General features: G+C 37.3%; 1 protein-coding gene across 1 annotated transcript in view; it reads left to right on the plus strand.

Annotated features, from left to right (window-relative positions):
• Window positions 1-24,821, plus strand: part of LOC127433766 (tight junction protein ZO-2-like) — a 57,138-nt gene that overhangs the window by 9,101 nt on the left and 23,216 nt on the right. The window contains exon 2 of the mRNA XM_051685946.1: window positions 7,465-7,594. The gene's annotated coding sequence lies outside the window, so the exon portion shown is untranslated. The remainder of the gene's footprint in view (window positions 1-7,464; window positions 7,595-24,821) is intronic.

Consider the following 24,821-nt stretch of genomic DNA (forward strand, 5'->3'; position numbering starts at 1 on the left):
TCTTTGATATTAGGGCAAAAATCATATTCTTGATGATAATTTTTGTATTGTTTTCCTGTAAAAAAATATCTAAAAATTCTTAAAATAAGATCAATTTGATTTATCTTGTTTTAGAAACAACACTGCATAAGATATTTAGGTTTTTCAGAGAATGTATTTTGTCTTACTGTACTGGCAGAGTTTTTATAGCCAAAACAAGTGAAAAAATCTACCAGTGCTGAAGAAGTAATCCAAAGTATTTAGAATACGTTACTGACCTTAAGTAATCTAACGGAATACATTACAAATTACATTTTACAGCATGTATTTTGTAATCTGTAGTGGAATACATTTCAAAAGTAACCCTCCCAACCCTCATGAGGGTGAGTAAATAATGAGAGAATTTACATTTTTGGGTGAACTGTCCTTTTAAAGCTACTGAAGTATTCCAGCCAAGGACAGTGAGTGATTTTCTCTTTTTGTGTCAATATTGTTGTTTAATTAATATTAATGATAGGATTATAACAGCTGCAGCAGGTCTTATAGTATGGGAATGTAGCATATTTTTGTCTAAGATTTTTTGTCCTGTCTGAATCCCGTTATACATTAATGGCTGTGTTAAATATTGCGTCACGATGGCGCAGATTTTTGTCCCATCTGTGTACACTCTCGTAATACTTAAACTGCTGTGTTTCATATCAGAAGCACATTTAAATGTTAACGTGCGCAGCTGCATTCACCACGAGGCATGAGCGAGCATGCGCAGACATACACATGTGAGCGTTGGAAAGCAGCCGACTGTAGTCAACAGAATGCAGTTAACGAATTGAGTCAGATCTTGGTACTGTCGATACTTTTAACATGGCTGTTAAAATATTAAACTGAGCAGAGATTTTGGGCCACCCCTAGCCAGTCCTGGCAGCACCCAGTTTGGAAACCACTGATCTAGACTTACTTATCCATTAAATTATTATTAGGGCTTTTTGCTAAAACAAACATTACTATTATTATTTCTCAAACTTGGGGTTACTATTTGCGATACAGAAATTAATAACACCTCAAATCATGCAGAGTACTGAGGAGAAGTGTGCCCAATTCCCAATGCGCTTTTAAGTCCTCATGGTCGCGTAGTGATTCGCCTCAGTCCAGGTGACGGAGGACGAATCCCAGTTGCCTCCGCGTCTGAGATCATCAACCCACGCATCTTATCATGTGGCTTGTTGAGCGCGTTACCACGGAGACATAGCGCTATCCACCGCGGCAACCACGCTCACTGAGAACGAAGCACATTATAGCGACCACGAGGAGGTTAGCCCATGTGACTCTACCCTCCCTAGCAACCGGGCCAGTTTGGTTGCTTAGGAGACTTGGCTGGAGTCACTCAGCACGCCTTGGGATTCGAACTAGCGAACTAGCGAACTTCAGGAGTGGTAGCCAGCGTCTTTACCACTGAGCTACCCAGGCCCTGGAGGAGAAGTGTGCTTTTACTGGTATTGTTTGAGCGCTATTATGGTGACTAATGAGACTGTAATGAGAGCTCCTTCTCAACACCGGCGGTGTTGAGATGTACAGAGGCATGTCTGGATGAATGAGGTTACAACACTGCTGACATCTGCAACAGGTTTCAACACATAGTGCTCACCATTTATAGTATGTAACTTTGTCATATAGTCTTTGGTAATATTGCAGGATTAGACTCTGTTTGTTTAATTCTGTAGACTGCAACAATACCTTTTTATATATCCACCGATCAGCCACAACATTAAAACCACCTGCCTAATATTGTGTAGGTCCCCTCATGCATCTAAAACAGCGCCATCCCGCATCTCAAAATATCATTCTGAGATGCTATTCTTCTCAGCACAATTGTACAGAGTGGTTATCTGAGTTACTGTAGACTTTGACAGTTTGAACCAGTCTGGCCATTCTCTGTTGTCCTCTCTCATCAACAAGGCATTTCCGTCCACAGAACTGCCGCTCACTGGATGTTTTTTGTTTTTGGCACCATTCTGGGTAAATTCTAGAGACGGCTAAAAGTGGGCGGGCACTGATGTGCTCTATTGTGGCATTCTGCAATAAAATATTTTTGTATAATGACTACTCTTGTCCCAAGAGACCGATTTCTTAAGGCCGGTTCATACTTGGCTCCATGTAGTGGCCAACGCCGTGGTTTGCATTTATAGTTCTGCGTTGGAGTGTCTGCGTCGTTTTAAGAGTACACAGCCAAAAATGCTATTGTATTGAGAGAAAATGCCTTTATTTCTGAAATAACTGTACATTTCATAAATAAAAATGGCAATGCAATTCATGGATTCAGAAGTATTAAATTAAATTTCTGAAGCATAATAAAACAAGTTCATCAAAGTATATGTAGTATTTAGGTGCATATTATTTATTATACATGTTGCCTGCAATGCATAGAGACAATAAATCAGGCATAGACTGTAAGCATGATTTGAGTCGCTTAAATAATAATAGATAAATATTGTGGCATTCACTGGCACTCTGTGCTGAAAAAAATAATCAAATTAATAAATAACTGTTTTGCTTGACCAACACACAGCTTAGAATCTTAACATTGCATTTCCATTTAGGCAAAATAATCTACTCTTAACAGGTGCTTTTTTAATCTGCAGACAAATTGGAAGTTTTCCATTTTCAAAATTTATGAAATACTTATGAAAGCTCTCGAGTAGAATATGACAAGACTTGTTTCACTCACACACACATATATATATATATATATACAGAAAACAGCAGTTGCTCAAATTAAATGTTACAATGTGACACGATCACTAATCAGTGAAATAATCTTGGAGAAAATGCAACACTACCTCAGATAGCTTTTTTGTCATGCTGGGAGGCGGTCTCCGCTGTTGTGGTCTGCGTCGACGCACGAGTTGTTACATTTTTGAAGAGGTGCACGTCAGGCTACAGCGCAGGCCATGACGTAAGGTTCGGCGCAGAAGCATAAATTGGACTTTACAAAGCTGTGCTAGTTTCATGTCTCTCGTATCACTCCACACTCAATTTTATAATCGTAATAACATTTCAGGTCAAATCTGAAATTACATTGTAATCACATCAGACTCTCTCTTTCTATATATACAGGGGTGTACATAACTGGTGCGCATGCTCGACGGAAACAGAAAATGCGCAGGGTTAATTATTTTAGACCTCTCAGTGTTTCCCCTATATGCATTTTACAGTGGCGCACTGCTGCTGCTGAAATATGAGCGCCTCTGCTGAAATTTCAATGGTTCATTCAATTTTCTTGACACAATGTAATGCTTGCAAGCCCCAGTCAGCTGTGCGTTTTCTACACTGCGAAAGAGACCCCCACCTCTTACACACAAATACACGCACAAACTCACAGTGACCGCATAACACACAAATGATTGCTTTCATCCAGTCGAATAACATAAAACCCTTTTCTTTGTTTCACCATTCCTGGAAAATCATTAGAAACTGTGGTAAGTTTGTTAAGATGAAGTATTTCAGATGAATCATATTTTCATTACACAACAAACGCTCAACGGAGCAGACCGGACCTAGCCAGCGTGAAAAAGGTCTGTTGAGGGAAGAGTTTAAATCAGCTGAATTTTGTGGTCTGCTTTTTCAAGGATCGGAAGACATAACAAAAACAAAGCAGGAAATGGTTTACGTTTTGTCTGTGTCCACCAATAGAGAGTTCACCGCTGATTTCCTTGGATTAATTGACTTGGGTGTCAACCTTAAGGCGCCGGACATAACAGATGGGCTGATCAATCAATTCCATGACTCAGGCTTGAATGAATGAAGGACAAAGTTGATCGCTGTTTGCACAGATGGGGCTGCCGTCAACGTCAGTACGTACAACTGTGTTGTACCAAATATACGGCAAATGACTGCGATTGGGGATTCCCTTGTGCATATTTTGTGCACTGCACACACTCTTGAGAACTGGGCAAAATCAGCTGATTGCATGATTTCATATTGTGAGACATTTAATGGTTCTGTTGTCAAGCTGCTGCAATTTTATTTACATGAAGGTGTAGCAAAAAAAGTTGTAGAGCTAAAGAAGTTGTGATTAATTTTTTTAATTAGAACAGATTCACTGTTGAAAATATTGAGACTTTTGCCGGCCATTCAGATGCAACTGGCTACAAAGGATGATAGCTACTTGAAGCATGTCTGCACAGAATGTTTTCAGTGTTTTCTGGCCAACATTTTTGACATTGGCAAAAGTTTGCAACTGACTTCCCAAAGGTTTCAGCAAGAAAAGCTGACCATAGGAGAATGTAAAGATGAACTCATGCTAGCCATTGGACAGTTCACGCTTTTGCTTGATGGTAAAGACCAGCACAGGTGGTAATCATGTGATAATTATTTTTTTTTTTGTATTTGATCCTTCAATTTGGCCTCAGAAATGCAAGACCTCCACAGTTGTGGCAACACAATGATCGGGACCATCTTTCAGAAGTATGAGGCCATCTTGCCTCTTGACAGAGTCTCTATAAGATAATTGTAACCTTTTAAAGCAGGAAAATGTTTGGCAGCATCCTCTGTGTATGATGTGTGTTTATACTATTTTATTAGGCTTTTACTTATACCTTATTATGACAACTCAGGTATTTCACTGCTAGGCTGCTAACACAAAACACACACTACTGTCTCAGAATAAACTTGTATTTTATGAATAATGATACAATTTTGATAGCTTTCGCATTTAAGGTTCACCAGAGCCACTGTGTAAAAACACTGCTTGTCAAAACACACGCCATGCCTGTTTGAACAGAACATACATTTGCACCCAAAACTAAAAATAGATGGTTTGATTTACGGGGCTTTAGGTGATTTGGATGTGTTGGAGTGTGGTGGGGATTTGAGAGCCCCTCCAATTTGGCAGTGCAATCTCCTCTTCCATAATCCAGATGTGCAAGCCACCAGACAATGATTTGACCCCCCCCCCCCCCGGTTGCCTGGTTACTCAATGTTTTGGAAACGTGGATGATGGAGATCATGCATAGGGTGGTCATTTTGTGAATGGACAAAGCATGTGTTTACGGGTTGGTGTGTAATAATGGGTGTAGGCTAAGCCACAAGCGCCAGCGGGATTACAGAGGAACGGACCAGTGTGTGTCCATGATCTGTCTCGGCTTAGTACCACAATTATCCCCCCCTCACCGCGTTTTCATTAGACAAATGTTTGATCTCTAGAATTATGTAAGTGTGATGCTCTGCCCGCCTGTCCAACGTGGTTGTCGTGTTTTCTCACTCTTTTTCCCCTCCTCTCTTACGAGTAGAACCAAATGGGCATCTGTTGTATTCTAGAGACCAGGATGGATCGTGTGATGTTGAGTCTGTAGTCAGAATGACTATTTACTGCTTTAAATGAGATTAGACTAAGCCGCTAAAGCATTGTCAGTAATGTAGTGAGGTCTGTAGTTCCAAGGAACACGCGAGAACTTTAAAAATGAAGTACAAGAAATTTATCACCATCATGCAGGCGGCTATTGGGATTGCGCCTCTCAACAAGCGAGAGCTGTTGCCTCCCGGCAGAAGGTTGTGGAGACCCTCAGGGTGAGTTTTGTATAGGAATGGAACAACTAGAAAAATAATGATAGATTCTTTATTTGTGTTGTGCTTAGTGCTTGTAAATCTGTAAAACTTTGAGTCAGCGCTCATAAGCTTGGGATCTATATGCCTTTTTCGCATAGCAGTAATGATGATCAGACAATTTCCCTGATGATAATCAATCTATATCAGCATTTTTTCAGATATAAATAGTGCTATTCATTGCAAAATAGTCTTTGATTTTCATACATATTTCTCAACAAAACTTTGGTAAAGTGTGAGCAGCAGTGTAACTTAAAAGGTGACGCACACCGGATGCGTCTGGCGGACGACATGACGCATTCTAAAATTAGAAACAATTATTTTCTATGATGGTACGCACATATGACACCGCTACGACTCCGGAGGCTGCTCAAAATTATGCAGCGCCACAGAGCGCAACTCGCATAGTTTTCCATTAAATTCGACACAAATCATTATCAATGGACATAGATTCTTTACTAGTCTAGACATCACTGGATGATATCTTGTGTATATGTATCTTTCATATAGCCAACACAATATATTTTCAGTTATAAGTATGCCTTTTTTGGTTTGACAGCTTGAATGAACCTGTTCAAGGCTACAGAGTAATTGCAAAATAAACATCGCCATTTCTAATCGTTAATTTTGCGCAGTTAACCAGTTTCATACACTAAAGCCCAAAGTATATTTCGGTCAGACACGAATGCTAAGCATCTGTGTACAGGACCTGTGACGCAAATTTCGTCATCGGCAGAGTGCTTGAGCACTGAACACGTGCAGCCAGATTTTACTAACCGCACAAATTCTGAACGCGCAGAATGCTCATGCGCCTGGAATTATTTGCACTTGGTGTAGATTCTCTCCTCAAATGACCCTGAAGAGTATTTGAGTTGCATTTGAATTTATACACTAGTTGAGCCTTTAATATGTTCAGTTTCACTGGTCTGTGTGAAATAATGCGGTAAGCCTTTAGTGATGCTTTGAAGTGATTTAACCATGTGGTTGTTCTAAGGCACGACATGAAGTGGAGTGCCTAAAACCCCCTAAACAGTGGTAAAAGCACTGTAATGCATGGCCTCTCATGGCTTATTTTTCTTTTAAGATTGCTTTTAGAATTCAGAGTCGGAACTCTTTTATATCTGTTTAAAAATATGTATATATATTTAGTCAGTTTTGCACACTACTATTAAGCACTGCACACACTCATTCTTTATTATAATTTTTTTCCACATTTTAGAATAATAGTAAAGTCATCAAAACTATGGAATAACATAAATGGAACTATGGGAATTATGTTGTGACTAAACAAAATCCAAAATAAATCAAAACTGTGTTATATTTTAGCATCTTCAAAGTAGTCACCCTTTGCCTAGAATTCACAGAAATGTACTCTTGACATTTTCTCAACCAACTTCTTGAGGTATCACCCTGGGATGCTTTTTAAACAGTATTGAAGGAGTTCCCATCTATGTTGGGCACTTACTGGCTGCTTTTCTTATTATTTGGTCCAAGTCATCAATTTCAAAAACTTTTTTTTATTTTTATTAAATTTTAGTTTTATAATGAAATAAATTAATATGTTGGCACAATTATATTTTTGTCTACAAAACTAATTTCAAAAATGTAAGCATACGCCTTCAGATCAAAAGATTTTTAAGATCATGACAAATATTTCAGTCAAGTGTTTCAAACATTTTGACCGGTAGGGTATATATATAAAGTATATATTTTACATTTTTTGTTTTAAAAAGAAATATATTTCCTAGACACAATTCATATTTGAAAACAGAGCTAATTTGAAACATTTAAGCATAAGCCTTTAGAAGTTTGAAGATCATTATTTATAATGTACATATTCGTATACAGTATGTAATCAGTGATATAACTGTAAATATTCTCTTACAGTGACCAGTCCATTCAAATTGAATTATTCCGCTCAAGCTGTTCCAGCTATCAAAGGTTTTCCCTGACCCACGAAGCTCAGTATTTGTGTCTACGACGCCTTTCTGCTCCAAGCTACCCAGCCATTTTACAGGTATTGTACTCAACAAAATTTTCTCATGATAAACATTGCAATTATTATTAATGATCCCATGAAATGGCTTGATGATGAGCATCAAGAACATAGAGTTTTCTTTACTGTGTTGGAACTATTTCTTATTGAAATTTAGGCAGGACATATCGAACGATTTGATTCCTTTTTAAAACATTCAAGCTTTTAGTTTACATCACAGCAGTGAACCACAATTTTCTGCTAGCTATTGTCAGTCTGAAGGGACTCTCATTCTAGAGAGCATTTTAATGGACAGAAAGTTGGATATGCCTGTGAGTGCAAGATGCGTCATCAATATTTTTGGTTTGTTTTTCAGAATAAAGACTAAGTTTTAAATGCATAAAGATTTTTACAAGTGCAATAGCATATAGATGGCTTTAAAGCAAACAGACATGAACCAAAAGCCACAAAACTCAGATTTTTATTTCATGGGGTCTTTAAAACACATCAATAACTCAGAAAACATGAACGATCCTCATTATAGGTTTGTCACTCATGCTATATTATGTACATGTGTTGGATCCATTTGTCTGACTGAATTATCATACAAATGTATTCTATATTATACCCTTACAATGTACTGACACACTATCATGGTACAGTGATGCTATCAGATAATACCATGGTACTTATAAAAATGTGTGCCGTGGTACTGATTATTATATTAATTCATTCTGTATTACTAATGTATTTAATACCACCATGGTAATACCATGGTACATGTCTAAAAACACATTATTGCCATGATACAGTGTCCAAAAACGCCATGGTAGTATGCCTATATGGTACTTTTTGTCAGTGAGCTCATTCTTTTTAATGTGAAGTTATGTTACTTATTAACAGTCACAACCTTTGATGCTGATTGTGTGGGGGAAGGTATGGTTGAAAAGTTGCATTTAATCTGAACACTAAACAATAGCTGAATGAATAAATATGGATTGTGTTGTTGGAGCTTTTGTATGTGATACTGTATTTGCTGTTATAGTGTTACAATGTGCTTATTTGAGAGCCTAAAGTTGTTTCATAACTAATACTTCCAAGTGGTGATTTTTTGTAACTAAACACGTGTAAAGAGAGACTTGAGTTTGGAATTTCAAAGGTTTTAACCTGTTGATACAGCTCCCTTTTTTGAGCACAAACCATGAAAATGACCTTAAATGGTTGTCTTTCCTGAACCCTTTGGAGTATGGGCACAGTTGTAATATCATTTAAAAGAAGACACTTGGGGCTTTATTTCCCAAGTTTAAAAAATAAAAAGTTAGAGAAGCTGAAGTATATAATAATGGAAATGTTTTGTGCAGAACATTTCTTTATCATAAAAAAAAAACAAAACAATAATAAATGTGCCAGAGCAACCCAGAAATGCAATGTATTCAAAGCCACAAGCCTAAAGAGCCTGGAGAGATTATCCCATCGCAAATTTACAAGTCCTACTATGGCGAAGGTTTTGCTCATGAATATTAATTACGTGACATGGCTAGACGCTCCAGTATGGATACCCAACCTTCGCCGATATGCTTCAGTCGATAGATATGGGATTTTGGAACCATCCGTTTTACGCATAGGGGAGACGGTGAAAGAAATGCAGAATTTAATTTCTTAAAAGACCTTGAACTCGTTTGACGGAAAATTAAACTAAAGCCAATATGAAATATTGTGCAAATTGATGTACTTTATTTTTAAAACAATGTAGAATAATGTTGCTATCATAAACTGTTTCCCTCATATTTTATTGGTACATTTGGGATTATGAAGTTACTGTTTACATTCAAATGCTCCACCCCGCCCCTTCCGGGTTCTTTTGGTAGCCCACAAAAGAACTGCTCTCTATGGGCGCTTCGCTCAAATTGCGCTGAAACTGCCCAAAAAGTGCTGTTTGTGGGGTTGAAACACCCCATTTCCCACAGATTATTGGAGAGTGGGGCTTCTTTAAATTTCCACCAGACCATTGCATCAGGAAAAACACAAGATTTTACATAAATGATGATAATTCACGGGTCACCGTCATTGATATCGCGTCTGCTCTATTAGACACAATTGACCAGCAGCAGCTGTTGGTTGATAATAGCTTTTTATTTTAACGAAGAATTTACGTAAACTCTGATTGCAAACTGCTTTTTTTGCCACACTGTTGCTGTGACAGAGGTCAAATATGATATAACAATGATCTTATATGAACAAGACCACCATATACGATATAACAGGAGGAACAGATCCCGTCTCCACCACCACAGCGCATGGACTACTGTTTGTGAAAGGATAAGTGAATAAAAATAATGTCATACTGCTAAAATGATGTCGTTGCATTTATTTTGAATGCAGTAAATAATATTGTTCAATCGAAAACAGCTGTTATTAAGTTTTGATATGGAATATGATCATACTGATGTAAGAATATTATTATTTATTGTATGTGGGTTAATTTACGCAGTAAAGACACATAATGCATGTCTAGTGGTAGTTTTTATTTTTATATAATCACATTTCTTAGGCTTAGAAGCATGTTAAACATGTGAGGATGTGTATTCATCAACCAGTTACGTGTCCGACATAATCATACAGGCTTATTGAACCAAGTTTAAACTTGTTTTGCTGATATTTCAGAAAAGAACATGCATAATTTTTTCTCTGTAAACCATAGATAAACCATTTATAATAATTTTTATTAACATTAAAAGACATTATTACATTCTATAAAGTTTAAAAGATTATTAAAACTGCAGCGCTGCCTATTTCCACCATTGAAATCTGATGCTCGAAAGAACTCAGAAGCACGGTTTCCTGCGGTGTGACGTCAGAGTAATTTCATCTATAGCATTTGAATGTTTTAGGCGCGTGTGTGTTTTCACCATTCGCTGAGTTTCTGACTGATTTTTAACGATATGATTGATTTACTTAATGAAATGTTGAACTCTTTAATTCAAACAATCATCTTAATTTCCTTTTTATCTGTCTTCTTTGGGTAAACCCCCATAGTTTGCGAGATGCCCGTGATTGTGGAGAGACGCCTCTTTCTGAGTAGAAATGTTGAGGACTATTTTCATGAGTACTGTTAAAACTGGCTAAATTCTAATTTTTTCTTAAATTCAAGGATAATAAGTTTTAGTTAAATGCATTCGGTTTCTGCGTTAAACTGCGGTAGGAATAAATGCAAAAAATACCTGCTGCTATGTGTAATCAAATTCATTTATAGCATTTTAAATAGGCATATAATCATCAGTTTACAACGTGTGTGTTAAGTACAGCAAAGTGCACAAACCGTGTATAAAACAGAATTACAAGAACACCTGATTTTCACCTCAAAAGATATTTTAAAACTTTAGTTAAATCACAAATAAATGACAGTTTTTGCTTACACAATGGACAAAATTTTATGTAATTAGCAAACATTCTCTAATGCTTGATGGATAAGTAGTTTATTGTATTTTTATTTCAACTTTAATATATATTTGAAAGTATTTTAATCAAAGTTCCATGAAGTTTAATTTCTAACTATTTAAATATCCATTCTGTTAATAATTATTTAATGTAAATAATGTAAAGTGTTAACCAGTTTTTGTAAATTTTCAGCCCGAGCCAAGTATGCTTCTGGAAGACTAATTTAATTAGGGCCCAAGCACTGAAAGTGCAGAGGCCCTATTGTTCTTCTAAGGATTATTAGGGCCCAAGCAATGAAAGTGCAGATTTTTGATATATTGAACTGTTACCACGGCGACGCGATAAAGTAACGTCAAAAAATGGGAAAAAGTAAGTGTCTCATATCTTCTGCATGCATTGTGTGATTTACATCAAAATTGAGCCAAATGTTTGGCCTTGAGGGCTGATCACATTGATTTGGCTATTGTGGGTCACGTTCGTAGTGCCACCAACTGGCAGAAGGAAGTGTGTCATATTTAACAGACTTTGAAATATCCCTTATGTTTACCTGAATTGCTTCAAAAATTTTTGGAATAATGTCAAGACAGTGCAGATTTAAAATTCTGAAGGGATTCTTGATATCTCAAATACTGTTGCCATGGCAACACATTAAATGTCATTATTTCTTTTTATATATATTCACATGTTTTTGAGGTACTTGGCATGCTTGAAGTTTCGTGATATTTTGCACACACATCAGAATAGTCAGCCATTAGGCCTGGGCAAAAGTTAACACATGGGCATGGCTGGGGAGCTCTGTAGCACCACTTTTTGATAAAAGTGGTGGGGTCAGTTTCTTCTACGGTCACCAAACTTGCTACATATATTGATCTCATCAAGCCAGACAACTTTCAAAATTACAGTCATTAAGACTTGGAAGACTTAAGACATTAAGTCTTCCAACAGGAAGTTGGCCATTTTGGTTTGGTGCATTTTTTTGAAAATTGCAGGCCCTGAACTTTTGAATACTCCTCCTAGAGGATTCATGTGACTGCCACCAAACTTATACAATATTATGCTAAATTGCGAATGGATTTTTGATATTTTAAACGGTGTTGCCATGGCGAGGCAATAAATTAAGGGCAGAAATGTGAAACAGGAATTTCCTTATAACTTCTGTGTGCATTGTATGATTTTAATGAAAATTCAGATGTATGTTTTGTAATGGGGGATGAAAACATTTATGCAGCTATTGTGGGTCACGGTCATAGAGCCACCAGCTGGCAGCAGGAAGTAAGGCAATTTTAACAGACTTTGTAATAGCCCTCTTGTGTTTACGTGAATTGTTTAAAAATTCTTTAGAATAATGTCAAGACACTGCTGATGTAAAATTGTAAAGGGATATTTAATATCTTAAATACTGTTGCCATGATAGTTTATTGTGTAAGGGAAAGCAGTTTTTAAAGTTAAAATAAAAAAGCTATAGAAGTTTAAGTTTATTGTACTAAAAATGTACTGCACAAACTTTTTATTTTTTTATATAAATAAAAAATAATAAAAATATCAACTGAAATGTAAAAATACTAGAAAATCAAAGCCATATGTTTAACCCAATTCTAAGTGGCAATTAACATGTTCAGATGCAGTACCAGAAATGTCCAATAGAGGGCAGCCAAGCTCCATTGTTGAATGATTCCCAAAATCCGTATCTCAGTCCCTCTAGGATTTTGTGGGTCGTGTCTAGAAGGGATCCCTCTTTCGTACTTTATGTATAGTCTATGTTTGTGTAACTACGTTCATCAGTTAACTGTGTTTATGAAAAGAACAACATATCAAGTTAAAGATCCGTTTAAGATGGCTAGGAAAATAACAAGGGCATGCTGATGAACTGCTTTTAATTTTAAACATAAGCGTTAATTATACAGTATTAAGAAGATCGCAACAAATGCACCGCAGTGATGTACTTGACGAATCGAGAATGGGTGGCGAGCGCTCCTCTTTGCTGTTTGCAGAGTTGCGCAGTTTGCGCTCTTTTCCAGTTGCATCCCATAGAAAAATGCACGTGTCCATACTCAAGATATACAGCCACTGAGGTGTGGATGCAATCTTTGTTAATTAAAATATATAGTTTCATATGGACGGATTAGAAACTTTATCCTCTCGTGCAATGAGCGAATGAATTATCACTAGACCACCCAGTCAGACTCCTTTTACCGGAGCTGGTTGATGTACTTTTCCACTGACTTACAATATCTCATGACCGACATTAGCACACATAGAGATGAATTATCAAATTTATTATGTTAAATATTTATTTTAGAGCTTGAATTGATCATCAAGAAGGACTTTTTTATCAAAGCAGACCATTTAAAATAATCTTTTACTAGTGCCCATCGTTGCTGTGCGACTTCAAATGCCATGTATAATCGGCATGCCGTTGTTATTTTGCTAGCCATCTTGAACTGATCTTTAACTTCATATGTTGTTCTTTTGATAAACACAGTTAACTGATGAGCACAGTTACACATACTTAGACTACACATAACAGACTGCATATGTGCGAGAAGTTGATGAAAGAGGGACCCCTTCTAGACACGACAATTTTGCGATCTTGAAAAATTCAACCAATCTCTGCATCATTTGTGGTAGCTTGCCAGTTTTTATACAGTTTTCTGCAAAAAATGCAAATCTGAGGGAATCCCATTGCTTTACTTCATATTTAACAGCGGCAAAACAAATGCTTGAAAAGCCGGAAGCAGTCGCAACATCCAAATGCACAGTTGTGCGTATGAATAACAAAGCAGACTAAAAGTTAAAGTACTTTTAATGTACATTTATTATGAAAGCCATGGCCACGCCCTGCTCGCCACAATAAATATATATATATAATATAAATTTATTTTAACAAATAGCATCAAACATATTTACAGACATAAAAGCTTATCCTGTATAATACACTTCTGTTAAAAACATTTGGCATAATGTCAGGTGATTAAAGCTGCCAAATGATCACAGATGCAAAAATATTAACAGAACTTTAATTAGAAGGTAATAATGTTATTTAACCAATCTGATGTGGTTGTTGCATTTTCATCAGCGGACCTCACAGTGAAATTTCTTCAATCATTAGAATGGATCATAAGCAGAGAACATGAAACATAAGTACTGTCGCTCACATGACGCATGTTTTAAAAATGCACTCTCTTAACATTTTAAAATGTTTTCACTGTAATGTTCTAATTGCAAAATAGACAGCAGAAGATGAAAGTTTAGTTTTTAAGCTTTAATATGATACCAAGTTTGTGAACATTGATGAAGTTTTTATATAAAACAAAGAATTTGTTTTATAGCCACACTCAAATAGCCCTCCTGTTGGCCAATGACAGTTAACAGGTTTAAAATTGGCATGTAAGATGGCCTTTGTAGCACCCCCATTTTCACCTACAGTCACTAAAATTGGTACATATATAGTTCTCTTCAAGCTGGACAACTTTCATAATTATAATTATTAGCTCCGCCCAACAGGAAGTCGGCCATTTTTTATTTTTTGAATATTGCAGTCTCTAAACTTTTAAATACTCCTCCTAGGGGATTCATGAGGCTGTCACCACATTTATACATCATTATGCCAAGATGTTGAAGATGCTAAATTGCAAGCAGATTTTGAAATATCGAATGGTGTTGCCATGGCGAGACATTAATGGTGAAAAATGGGAAACAAGAAGTGTCTCATATCTTCTGTGTGCAATGTGTGATTTAATCACATGGATTTGACTATTTTGGGTCACGGACATAGCACCACCATCTGGCAGCAAGAAGTGTGGCTCTTACAACAGACTTTAAAATAGTTATCTTACATTTACCCAAATTGCTTCAAAACTGTTTAGAATAATGTCAAATGCATGTGTCCACCTTGCATTGATTTCTGAAAGCCAATGGGTGGAAATGGACCCATGGTGCCTGGGCCCGTATATTTATTATAATTATTCTTTTTTTTTCAAGGTTTTCTGTACTTTGGGGGTACTTAACATGCATGAAAACTCTTGAAATTTTGCACACACATCAGAATCATCGGCCATTAGGACTGGGCATAGTTGCGGGGGGTGGGGTTGTGTGTGGGGGGGACTCTGTAGCACCTCCTTGAAAATGAGCATGTAAGGGGGGCTCTGTAGCACCTCCATTTTCACCTACAGTCACCAAAAACTGGTACATATATAGGTCTCATCAAGCTGGACAACTTTCATAATTATAGTCATTAGGTCCGCCCAACAGGAAGTCAGCCATTTTGGATTTTTTGAAAATTGCAGTCTCTGAACTTTTAAATAATCCTCCTAGGGGATTTATGAAACTGTCACCACATTCAGACAACATTGAAGATGCTAAATTGCGAACAGATTTGACTATTTTGGGTCACGGTCATAGCACCACCACCTGGCAGCAGGAAGTGTGGCTCTTACAACAGACTTTAAAATTGTCCTCTTATATTTACTCAGATTGCTTCAAAATTGTTTAGAATAATTTCAAATGCCAAATGCATGTGTCCACCTAGCATTGTTTTCCTGAAAGCCACTGGGTGGCAATGAACCAGTTGTGCTTGGGCCTGTCATTGCTGCTTGCAGCTATATTTAATATTGTTTTCTGAACTCAAGTAAATGCACAACCACCTTAACACTTCCCATTTAAGCCCAGAAGCTTGAAGAAACTAATTACATATTGTTAAGAATCGAATTACATATTGTAAATAGAAAAATTATTGTAAAAATAAGACATACTAAGACAAGTCTGAAGCAGGTGGTAGAATTACCAGCAGAGGGACCACTTCACCTAATAAAAGTCTTCTGTTACAACCACCACAAAAAAATTAATATTTACTCTACCCAAATCTGGATTAGATTTGTGCTCTTTGCATAATTATATATCAGTCTCTAATGTAGCATCTGAACTAACACTTTTCATATATATACATTTTGTATATATGACTTGAAACGTATATGATTAGAATCATGATCGCATACCGTGGTTCACTGTTTTCAGACTGTTTGAGTGGATATAGACAGCTAAAGCTGCTTATTTATAAATCAGAGAGGGAGTGCTGTCTGCTTATGCTGTCTGGACACATTGTGCCTGTTCTGTTCAGCAGACTGCGTACGGTTCCATCCATATATTTATTTTCTTATGGCTGCCTTAATGAAGTTAGCAATTAATAAATTAGTGCTTGGTGTCAGTTATTCATACATTGCTTGACAGAATCGTGAATGCTTCAAAACATACATGATGTATTAAATTGAAGATATTTGCTACTCATCAAATCATATTCTCTGTAGAGCTTGGGAAAAATGCATAAGCATTCACTTAGCCAGAGTTAATACTTGACCTGATCACCTTCGGCATTGTTTCGGCTGTAAGCCTCTTTGTGTGAGTTGTTACCAGCATTGCACATCTACACATCGATATTATGTCCATTGGTTTTGACTCCATCAGTTAGGATGATTTTTTCCTTCTGTCTCTATGGGTTTCATTAGCATCCCTAAAATATGACTCAGTGTTGTTTGATGCAAACCAAACACATACACTGAGAGTCAAAAGTTTAATTCTGTTCTATTAAAACTCAATTGTTGAGATCTGTTTGTCATGCATTCAATTTTGAAGGTCAGTGCTGTTTAGAGTTGGCATGTCCACATTTCTAACCTTTGCTTTTAGGGTATAGTCTATTCATTGACCTGGAAATTTTCCTAGCATGGCTTAGCCAGAATTGTGAACCTTCCCTTGTGGCACAACTGGCTTGGGAGACCCAGGTTCACATCCCACATTGAAATGAGGAAGTAATCCTGTTTGCATAATTAGTGACGAGCATGATTCAGAATTTTCATTTTCTCTCTTTACATTACATGTCTACTCCACTGATGGTTAGGTTAAGGCAGTGGTTCTCAAAATGTGGGGCGTTATTGCAAGAGGGGGCGCGGAAGACAGTCACATACACAATCCTCTCATCCCTCAATCTTGTATTTCACGGATGAGAAAAGTAATACTAATTTTGAATGACAAGGGTAAGATCCTTTTTTTAAATTTTTTTATTTATTTCAATTTGTATCCCCTTTTCTCCCAATTTGGAATGCCCAATTCCCACTACTTAGTAGGTCCTCGTGGTGGCGCGGTTACTCACCTCTATCCGGGTGGCGTAGGACAAGTCTCAGTTGCCTCCGCTTCTGAGACAGTCAATCCGCACACCTTATCACGTGGCTCATCGTGTGTGACACCGCGGAGACCCGCACGTGGAGGCTCATGCTACCCTCCGCGATCCACGCACAACTTACCACGTGCCCCATTGAGAGCGAGAACCACTGATCATGACCACAAGGAGGTTACCCCATGTGACTCTCCCTCCAGGAGACCTGGCTGGATTCACTCAGCACACCCTGGATTCGAATTCGTGACTCCAGCGGTGGTAGTCAGCGTCAATACTCGCTGAGCTTCCCAGGCCCCCAAGGTCCTTTTTTATTAAAGTTTATCAGTGTCATTAATTGGGTGCAAATTATTGTCCAGAGGTCCTGACCGCTACCGAAACAGTGCATAGATGCCGCTGTCACGTGACACTTGTTACTTTTTTCAGCGCTGGCTACGATGTGACAATCAGTCATTTATTATTACTGGATGACGTAAAAAAAACATTTATAGAGACTGCTGAAGCTTATTCCATTCATATGTATGAATCCTTGCAATTATCAGTTTATTTATATATATATTTTTTTTTTTTTTAAATATTCTAGAGTAAAATTGTCTGCAATGAGATATAAAACTTTCTGGTAGTTAAATGCAGATGTATGGAGGATTCGGTTTTCTGAGAAGCCAAGCGCCCCCTGGAGTGAAGTGTAACTTTTCATTCAGTGTTCATTGTGTTTTTAAATAAAACCTTTTTTTGTCAAATGAAGATGAAAGAAAATGTTGTTTAATCTTTTTTTTTGTTTTCTGTAAAAACAAAATTATTTTCGATTAGATTATTTGGAGGGGGGTGGGGACAGTTTTTCTTTTTTCAAAGGGGGGCGTGATCCGAAAAAATTGAGAACCACTGGGTTAAGGTTTGGGGTACAGTTTATAAAATATGCATTCCTCTCTCTACACTGTATTACAGCCTGTACAGCTAAAAACAACTTGCACCACAACTCTCTTTTGGAGCCACTCCGTGGACATTACACCCAGAAAATGGAGCTCACACATGCTCATACGCCCAACAACACTTACCGCTTTGGCCACTGGGGGCAGTGTTTCGAATGCCAGTAAGCACATACCGGTTTTAGCTAAAGAAAAGTCAACCTACTGTTTCCGATTTCACTGTGAGATCAGTCTGTGCATAACCAACTACATTTACAAGCTCCTTCAGGCACGGTCAAATTGCATGGGAGCCGGGAGGACCGGAGTACAAGTCTTGAAGAGCAGGCGAGCCGACACGTGAGCCAAAAGTGTCATAGGCCCAGTTAACACTTGGTATTAAAGGGATAGTTCAGTGTTGACTTCATATCCGTACACAGAGAAAATAAGCTCTGGCTACTGTAGCGGGTGTGTGGGAGTAGCTTGAAGCTGAAAGTTTGTTGTCACAACGAACAAGAAAATTGACCATGGATCATTAAAAATGGCAAACCTCCGGGGAATCAGTTTGTAAAAACAAAGAAACCCCGAACAGAGCAGAGTCTACAAGCAAAAAGTGAAAGCAACAGAGTCCATAATAAAACCCAAATCAGGAATAATGGTGAGGAGGCAACAACTCCGAGATCTGAAAGGATTTAAAAGCGACCCAGAAATGGCTTTTTTCTTTCTCAACAGGCAAGATTTTTTTTTATATGGTTTATGTATTGTTGTGTAATCACACAACAAAATACAGTACAATAATTATATTGTAATCGGTGCAGAACTTTTCACTTGCTAGCACACGTGTGTATTTTTCTTTATAATGGCAATAATTTAGATAAATAAATCCTTTAGTCCTAGGCTTGCCAAGGACATGTGAGTCTTGAAATGATGTTGACCACTGGTTGGTAACAATGACAATCTATAAATTTGTTACTACCGTGGTCTATTTTGCCAGAATATCCTGCAGTTATAAAAACTTTACAACATTTGACCTTATCAGACTAGCAATCAGTATGTCTAATGTTAACAAATGTTGCCTAACTTTTGTTATGTCATTTATTTCAAAACATCAATGTTTCCAATAAGCCAAAACAACAGCATAAGATATGGCACTTATCTGCTCAGATGACATGTTTTCGGATATCCGTCTTTTCTTTCTTTGTTTATTTGTCCATCCGCTCTAATAAGGTGTCCTGTATTCATCTATACATCGTTACCTCGAACCACATTCATCCACGCAGAGGAGGAAAGTGTCCTTCTGCAAGACACATGCAGTTTTATTTTTTAACCGCTAGAGGGTCAAAAATTACATAGTATAGCTTTAAGTCCTTTTTATCTATAAATCTCCACCTTTGACCAGCCCCGACCAGTAGGTGGCGACATAACATGAAGAATGCAAATAATAAAAAAAAAAAAAAAAGAAGAATGTGAAAGTGGAGTTATATTTTCATAGTTACAGCACAGTTACTGTTACTACTGTAAAATCATGAAACAGTTTTGTAAGGGTTTCACGCACGCGCTCTCACTCATAGACACGTGCGAACGGACGAGTTAGTGGCCATTCACATGAATGTGTTTTTGCGCATGTCTGTTCTGTTTTCCCATTGTTTAAACACATGCTGGAAGAATGTCTTTGACATTTGCACCGTGTCTTGCTATTTCTTTAGCGTCTTGTGCAGGATTGGAATATTTTAAACACTATATCAAGTTAAAAAGAACTTAAAATTGTCAAAAACACATGTTGAGACACCTGTGCTCTGTTTCATTCTTTTCGCTGCGACTAGATTGTTTTAGCGCATGTGTCACAAAGATTCAACGTTCTGAACAAGTTCAGTCTGCATAGAGGGGACTGTTGCATTGTTTCATATTATTCCAGATTGTTCTGCACCAAGTGAAGATTCAGCAAATTAACGGTAAGGCAATGCTTTTTTCCCCTTCTGCTCTAGTGTACTGAGGGGCTGCCGTGCCTTGTTAAAACTGTGTATGTTTACTGTTTCAGTACTGTTACGAATGTTGCCTATATGCTTTCATAAAATACAGCCTATTGCAACAGTACTTGCTAGGAGAAAAAATTAGATAGTAAGCAATTTTGGGTTCGGGCTTAAAATCTGACAGTATCGTTCAGGGCGAGTAGGTTCGGTCTCAGATACGGGTCGGGTTTCATTTTTAGGCCCGTGCAGACCTCTATCTGCAACCTACTTATGGGGCGCGAACCTCCAGTTAAGAAACATTGCTATAAAGCATTTTATTGGACAAGAAGATGGACACACCCCGAGTAAAGGATGAGTCATCAATATTTTTGGTCCATTTTTTGGGAAGAGAAAGACTGTACATTTTAAATGGTTATATCTGCTAAAAGTTTATTTTGTCAACTTTCTGCAGTACACATGCATATAGATGACCTCAAAGCTTACAGGCATGGACTAAATGCAACAAAACTCCAGTTTTGATTTCATGAAGTCTTCTAAGAGAAGTGAACATGACTCACTGGACTACATCTCTTTCTTTTCCTGCACTTTTTTATAAAAAAAAATCCACATCCTAAATAAAGTGCCATTTTTGTAACAGTTGTTTTAGGTGCTGGTCCCAGGTATGTGAGATCAATTTAATTCTATCTTATAATACGAATGCCCATGATGAGAGTACAGCAGACCAAACTGAATCAGTTTTACACCTCTGATCCTTTACTAGGGCCTTAATCTTTGAAAAAGTGCTGCTTTTGTGTTGGACTGAGAGAGCTGCTATTGTAGAACACAGTTGTACACGTTCAGTTAGTAAGAAATCAATTCTTTTATATCGTTCTTCAGTAATCTGTTCTGGTTACCACAGTAATGAGAAATGAGGGCTCATATAACACACATTAATCCTTTCTTGGATAAGATTTGAGGCCGAGTTAAAAAGCCATTATAGATCAAAGAACTGTTATGACATTTAATTCTGTGCAACATACTAATACCATGCTATTATAATGCGTTATTTTATTCTATACGACATTCCTCTTAGCAAATAACAGTGCTTGGGTGCTCCGAACCCCATAATCCATCTAAATTATAATTAAAGTGATGAAATCGCTGCTAATCTACCAGCCTCTCTTGTCATGTATGCCCAAAAATAAAACCCTTATCTGAAAGATTTGGTTTTGATATACCAGCACTTCAGAGGTGCTACTTGCTTTCCATTATCCATGCAAAGCTTTTAATGTCAGTCCAGATAGAGCTGCATCATTTGATGAATTTAAATGGAAATTTTAATACCTTAGCAGTTGTCAACTTCTCTGCCCCGTTTTTTTTTTTTGTGGCGTATCTGGCATTGTCTGCTGTGGACAGTGGGATTTATGCAGAATGTAGGCCAGTGGCATCAGTCTTACGTCAAAGGCAGACAGATGCAGTGTGCTGAGAGGTGATGCGCTTTGAGCCAGAGATATTGTGTTCACGGGAGAGGTAACAGCATGAAGACGGTACTCTCACTGCACAGGAAATGGGCGCACACCATCAAGGCCATTCGCATCCTCCAGGGCATCGTAAGCAAGCCTCAAGTACTATTGCTGATGGTCATAACTCCACCTGTTAATGACTTGTATAGTTTGTGTAAAGAAGTGTAACTTTTTAGTAGTTTGTATTTGTTTATCTGGGACAAGTAATGTTTCTGCCCAGGGACTACAGATGAAATTTAGCTCTGTAGCTAATTCTGGGGCAGTCATCGACTGTCCATTGTCCCTGTCAAATAAACTACTAAATAAAATAAAGTAGATTTCGCCATGTTTCATTTACATTTGTTGTATCTGGACAGGTTGATGTTTAGGGGAGGGAATCAGCAGGGACCTGGCAATACGATATTATATTGATACACTATCTGGGTTGTGATTTGATTATATTGTCATTCTTTGTTTAGTGTATTAGGATTGAAAGCTGTGATATTGCGATTTTGTACTCACTTGTTCCTCATCTTCATTGGACTTTGGGGATTTGCGCAACAAGTGCTGAACTTCCTGCTTTACTTTATCGTAGAGCCATTGAAGTTGCGTAGAGCATGGAAATGTAAGTGTCAGTAAAAAAAAAAACAATACGAGAATGGCGTAAAGGAATAGTACTTTAAAATATAGATTTCTATCGATTTTAAAAATTCCAATTCTTGGCTGGATTATTTTTGCCCCCACTTCTATTTATGTTTTGGCTTAAAACAGAATGCCTTAGTATTCGGTTGGGGTGTTATTACTGATAGGGTACTCCGACTTTGATTCGACTCTTTAGTAAACAACGTGATGCATCACACAATCTGACATTTGGTCCTGATTCGAAAAACTAGGGCTGAGTAAAAATATAGATTTTCCGATGAATCACGATCTGATCATGTTTTGATCTCGATATCGATTCATAAATCTCAAGATCGACATTTTACATAAATTTCCGTAGATCGTAAATCACTCACATATGCAACTACATTTCGATATGCAAACTAAATGTTTGTTATTAGCCACTTACTATTATTAGTTACTATTATTGTTATTAGTTCTCAGTACCGAGAACTTTTCACTGCTTGTTGAGAGTAAAAGTTTGGTTTGGCTTGTTCTGTGTAATGTGTGTCCAAATGCGAGATCCACACAATGCATTTTTAATTCTCTTTTAATATCCTTTCTGTTCTATCCAGTCAGCTGTTGATCAGAAACACACATAGAACGGATGCGCTAAAGAAGCTATTCAACTCCACTTAATATGCGCACAACTGAATGATCTACTTTCAAAACACACATACGGTACACACACACACAACAGAGATGGCTGAACATCGCATTCTGAGTGGAGATAAAAAAAAGAGTTTAAGGGCACTTTGCTGTATAACGTTATGCTAGTAAACCATGTAGGCATAAATCCTGGAAACTTAAGCACAATGAAAGGATATAAAAAGAGCTGATATGACTTGATATGAGTTTTCAGTCTTCTTTTTTTGAACAAGCCGTCGTGATATCCTGTCCATAACATACGGAGAAGACACGATGGAATCAGTGTCCGAAACAACAGCCTCCTCATAAACAGCTGCTTCATGTCTGCAGCCAAGAAACGTTGCCGCCGGTAACCTTTGTTACATCCATGTGTATTTAGAATTTTCCACTGTAATGTGAGGCCATGCATGAGGCAGCACTGTGATTGGATGGCATTTCTGCATTCCTTCTCATGAATAATGTGGAGCGAATAAACGCTCTGAATCTTGTCACATACATAGACCTCATTTTTGTGATGTTGGTTCAACTTTTGTTTTTGAAATAATAACCACTTTCACCTTATTAGTAAGCATAATGAGTGCTATCATTGTTTTCAATGATGTGCAACCTGTACATATTTGTTGACATCTCAAAAAATTTGCTTTAGGGTTTCATGACCCTTTAAAAAGCTAAAATGTGATCAAATGATAAACGTAATACAGTTTGTAAAATTGTATATTTTCGTAATGTATCAAGTTAGAAGATCCCCTGTAAAATTAAAATTATTAGCTGAGAGAGAATTTCTTTCATATTTAAGCAAAATGGGCTTTATTCCTGAAATATACCCAAATTAATAGGAAATTAAGCAAATAAAAATCTGAAACAAAACGAGAGCTTGTGAATCAGAGTCTAATCAAATTGGGAAATCAAATGGAATCTGTATCAATACCCAGCCCTACGGAAAAACCTAATTCAGTTTCATTATTTTCATTTTGCAACGTTTACAACTGAAAATTGCTAAAGAATCAAGAAATTAATGACTTAATAATTACTTTTCTAGTAATAATAATCTATTAGCATTGACTTGTCACATTGATGCATCGCAATGCATTGATGCATTTTTACACCAGTATTTGGCATGTTACTTTGGTGTAGAAATTTACATTTTGAATGTAAAGGACTGGGTTGAAAAGCCATCTCCAAGTTTATCACACTCCGTATGTGGTGGTTAAGATGATAGGTGGTGTTACTGGGGCGTGGGGGGTTGTGTGTGTTTACATGCAGGTGTCATCCTTTTCAGTTTTGGTAATCAGAACGTACTACGACAGTCGTTAAACAAATGTGTTGATTCAAAAAATGGCTTGAAGCCTTAATTCTTCAACATGCTGTATTCCTTGACTTTTTAGATGTGTGAATGTAGCTATATCTCAGTACAGCGTATTTGTTTCAGTTTAACTAGTACAAAAATAGAGTCTCAGATTAAAGCATGAAGAAAAACAACAGGTTGGAAAAGGCAACAATTGTGCCAGTTGTGGATTCTGGGTTAAGAATTATTTAGGGCAAGAGTGGGATGCATATTTAGTTGAGAAGATTAAAGAGCAACAATCATAATCACTTTGTGTGTGTGTGTGTGTGTGTGTGTGTGTGTGTGTGTGTGTGTGTGTGTGTGTGTGTGTGCGCGCGCGCGCCGGTGGGTGAAGAGGTAACTAGTGGCGTTGCACAGGGCAGGAAGTCACATGGCTCTAAGACTCATGCAGAGGGTCATATTTATAGTGTTAAACTCAATGGCCAGCCTTCCTTTTAAAATAATTAATATCTAATATTGTAGGCCTATATTTTAAAGAGGGTATAATCATACATTTTAATCGGTTTATTGTTGTCCCAGAGCTTATTTAATAACCTTTTATTAGTCAAGTTTTGTTTTGTTTTTTCACTAAAAAAACATATAAATTAAAAGAATTAACGAAACAAATGAAGTACAACACAGATGTATGTTTGCTCTCTTGAAGCCGCACACACTCGGGTTGT

This window comes from Myxocyprinus asiaticus, chromosome 43, assembly GCF_019703515.2.
Source record: "Myxocyprinus asiaticus isolate MX2 ecotype Aquarium Trade chromosome 43, UBuf_Myxa_2, whole genome shotgun sequence".
Taxonomy (NCBI): Eukaryota; Metazoa; Chordata; class Actinopteri; order Cypriniformes; family Catostomidae; genus Myxocyprinus; species Myxocyprinus asiaticus.